Source organism: Podarcis filfolensis (assembly GCF_964270895.1).
Source record: "Podarcis filfolensis genome assembly, chromosome: 5".
Lineage (NCBI taxonomy): Eukaryota > Metazoa > Chordata > Lepidosauria > Squamata > Lacertidae > Podarcis > Podarcis filfolensis.
Window position 1 is genome coordinate 5,501,516 of NC_139608.1, and position 3,925 is coordinate 5,505,440.

Below are 3,925 nucleotides of genomic sequence, written 5' to 3' on the forward strand. Positions count from 1 at the left end.
TCGCTGAGGCTCGTGTGCGCGGCATCCGGTCATGTGACCGGCAAGCGGCCTTTGGGACTCTGGTTTTCGACGAGCGTCTAGGGGGTGGCGCTCTACATTTAGGCATCTCTATGGTTGAAGCGCGGACTCGGCTTTGAATCCAGAGGTAGGAAAAGGAGAGAGGAGCGCCTTTCGTTTTCCGCATGGGCATTTCCTGGTTCACATCGAAAAGCAGGTTTTTTTAACGTCCTCAGGGAGAGAGAGAGATGAGGAATCAGTGGGAAATCTGAGGTCTTGACGTGCTGTGAGGGGGCACCAGCATATGTCACCTGAGGGTCTTCTCCATGCACCCCCTTGAAGGGACAGGATACCCAAATCCTGTCTGAAATCACCCCAGGCTTCAATAATCACCCCATGCCTCAAAACTGTCCAAAACTCCTTTTGTCTTCTAAAAAATCCAAAACAGCTTTTCTCTGCTGAAATATACTCAGAGTCGCAAAGTGATTTCATGCTCTTTATTCAGCTCATAGTGGTGAGGAGGAATGAATGAATGTCCCCTCAAAGTATCTGCTTTATATACATTAGTTACACAATGGGCTGCACATGATTGGCTCATTCTGGAATTCTACTGTAAGCCAATCAGGCTGTGGATTCACTTATATCTGGAGCATGATTGGGTGGTTCCTGCCAACCAATCATACTGCTGCATTGTTCTAGGACCAATCAGACTGCTGCATTCTGAATCCTATTGTTCTAGGACCAATCAGACTGCTGCAGTTTGGATCCTATTCAACTCAGTACATAACATCTGCTCTTCTCTTTCTGCCAGTTCACATACTGAAATACTATTTTGGACTGTCTGCTTCTCCATTTCACCTGATTCCTTCTGAATTTCACCATTCTCAACTTCCTCTTGTCTTTCTTCCTCATCCTCTTTTCTTGGGGGTTGGGGATCCTTACCCTGGACAAGGCGGGGAGGACCTGTGTTCTTCTGGGCAGGGGGGGAAAAGGACCAGTGCCCTCACCCTCTTCTGCTCCCCGATTTGGCAACCCTTGTGCAGCAACGGGTGCAGTTGGTGCGTAGGTTGGAGGGGGCCAAATTATTCCTTCCTCTTTTGGGTCTGGCTAGATTGCTGTTTTTTCTAACTTTTTCCTAAGCCATGGGGGACAGTCAGGAACTTCACATAAGTGTTGGAGTCTATTTTTCATCAGGTTTTTAAATCCCCAATCTTCTCCCTTTGTGGCATCTTTCCAGTTTGTTCAGGAAACATCACAGGGGGGTCGTGGGAGTTGTTTTACTGCTTTTTCTCCATGACCCTGGGACCCTGGAACACTTGGACACTGGGATACTGGGATACTGGGACACTCAGCCCTCCTAGTTATTTTTTCACTCAGTCACAGGCCAGACGTTGCTTTCAGTGTCTCACACACTCAAAACATTCACTGGAGTGTCCCCACACGCACATTCAGAAAAACCCATGCACCTCCCCCAATCCCCTTTTTTTTCCAACACCAAAACCACAACCGGCAGCACTTAGACTTCGACCGGGGCCCAGCAGCACCCTTTACTGCTTTTTCTGGGCGACACCAAAACCAGTGGCACTATTTCTGCCCTACTGGTCGGGCTGATCAGGCCCTGTTTGTTTGCTTCCACCTATACCCTCTGGAGCTTGCTCCAACCTAACCCTGTGGTGCTTACCTTGTTCCTCGAGGTACCTTCTTTCGGCCGTTGCTTTTTCTCCGGTCCTTGCAGTGTGTCCACTCAGGAACGGGTGGCAATTCCTCCCACGAACTTGGCAGGATGTGCACTGGAACCGCTGACACAAACCGAGCTGTTCACCGCAGGGACGCCTTGGACCCACATCCCTTATCCTCAGGGAATCTGTTTTTCCCGGCCAACACACCAAGAAATGTAGCCTTATGAGGCTTTGCCCTCGGGTGGGAAAAATATTGCGCCTGGGAAAGGGAAGTGGGAGTCAACAGACACTCAAGAAATAGTTTCGGAGAAAAAGGTTTTATTTCTACCATCCATGAACTGGTAGAAGGAGCAAGTGTGATAGTCCACAAAAGCATGCACAAAAGCATGCACAAAAGTTCACAGTCCTGTGCACAAGCATATATACCCCTTTCCAGTTCCCTCCTCCTTTCTCCTCCCTCAGAAGTCCTGCCCCATGAAGGCTACACCCTCAGAGGGAGCTGGGGAGAGCGGGGCCTTCTCAGTGGTGGCTCCCCTTTATGGAATTCACCTGTGTGTTTGTGTGTAAAACCTGTGCATTTTAGGTTGTTTTATCCTAGTTTTCAGTGTTTGTTTTCCCCCCCCCCAGTGGCTTAGGGTTTCATTTTTTAAAAAGTGACCCAGAATGCTAATACAGTGGTACCTCGCGTTAAGTACTTAATTCGTTCTGGAGGTCCGTTATTAACCTGAAACGGTTCTTAACCTGAAGCACCACTTTAGTTAATGGGGCCTCCTGCTGCTGCCGTGCTGCTGGAGCCCGATTTCTGTTCTCATCCTGAAGCAAAGTTCTTAACCCAAGGTACTATTTCTGCGTTAGCGGACTCTGTAACCTGAAGCATCTGTAACCTGAAGCTTATGTAACCCGAGGTCCCACCGTACACAATAACAATTCTGTGACAATTCCAACACCACTTTCAGCTGGTTGATGGCACTCGAAAGAGAGTGACTTGCAATAGTCATAGACTATTTTCTGATGCTTGGATATCTGGCCAGTATACACAATCATGGCAGGGCAGTGGCTAATCCATGTGCCGTCATGGCCCCTATGGCAGCAGGGCATAGCTGGTGGGCACGACCCCATGTATTTCACAATGCAGTTTTCTGACCAAACAGGCACATCATACAAAAAACGTGTTCTGTCAAGGAAATGACTTCTTTACAGTGAAATATGAAATTAATATTCCCTATAAAGGGGTCGCAGCCTCGTAGGGAGGACCGAAACCCTCAGAAGAGCACCGTTGGTTAGGCTCCGCTCCGGTCGGGAAATGAGAAAGACCAACACCAGGATTCAGGAAAGCAAAATCTGATCTTTATTGAAAGAACGGGGGGGGGGGGGGGGACTGTTGCAACAGGGTCCCTGCTCACGTAACAAGGACGGAGAACCTCGAACAAAAGAGCTGCCTTGGTTTACCTTTTGGTTTCCATACAGAACTATGACAAAGAACAGCGGAGGTGGCAAGAAGTGTGAAGAGAGGATTCACATAAGGTAAGTAGGAGTTTGTAAGATCTTGGGAGGTGTCAATTTTGCTGGAGGGCTGAAATAATATGCATTGAGCTTTTTATTTATCTTGGATCTGGTTAATGGCTTGTTCCTTTATCTACAGGAAAAACCACTTATGCAGATCGTGAGGCTGGATGTTCGGGAAATAGTTTCAATGTTAGTGTGAAATCCTGTTCTGCATAGCTATCAATTCAGGTGTGATAATCTCATGTTTGCATACTTATTGGAAAATAAAACTAAGAGCTTGTATTTGTGTGTATTCATGGTATTATTTGCAGACCCAGTAGATGGCAGTGTGGGTATAAATAAGTTGTTGTTATTTTATTGATGACTGGGGGGGGGTCCCTTCCAATTCCACAGTTCTACCTTCCTATGGGGACGCGGGTGGCACTGTGGGTTAAACCATAGAGCCTAGGACTTGCTGATCAGAAGGTCGGCGGTTTGAATCCCCGCGACGGGGTGAGCTCCCGTTGCTCGGTCCCTGCTCCTGCCAACCTAGCAGTTCGAAAGCATGTCAAAGTGCAAGTAGATAAATAGGTACCGCTCCAGCGGGAAGGTAAACGGCGTTTCCGTGCGCTGCTCTGGTTCGCCAGAAGCGCCTTAGTCCTGCTGGCCACATGACCCGGAAGCTGTACGCTGGCTCCCTCGGCCAATAAAGCGAGAAGAGCGCCGCAACCCCAGAGTCGTCCGCGACTGGACCTAACGGTCAG

The 3,925-nt window shown here is 48.5% G+C and overlaps 1 long non-coding RNA gene across 2 annotated transcripts; it reads left to right on the forward strand.

Moving 5' to 3' along the window:
• The first annotated feature begins 25 nt into the window (after nucleotides 1-25).
• Nucleotides 26-3,464, forward strand: LOC310762283. Of its 2 annotated transcripts, XR_014547921.1 has the most exons (3): nucleotides 26-145; nucleotides 2,907-3,200; nucleotides 3,319-3,464. It is a non-coding gene; the product is annotated as an uncharacterized lncRNA (long non-coding RNA). The 2 variants fall into 2 exon arrangements; XR_014547922.1 differs by lacking the exon at nucleotides 26-145 and having other exon boundaries at nucleotides 2,551-3,200.
• The last annotated feature ends 461 nt before the right edge of the window (nucleotides 3,465-3,925 follow it).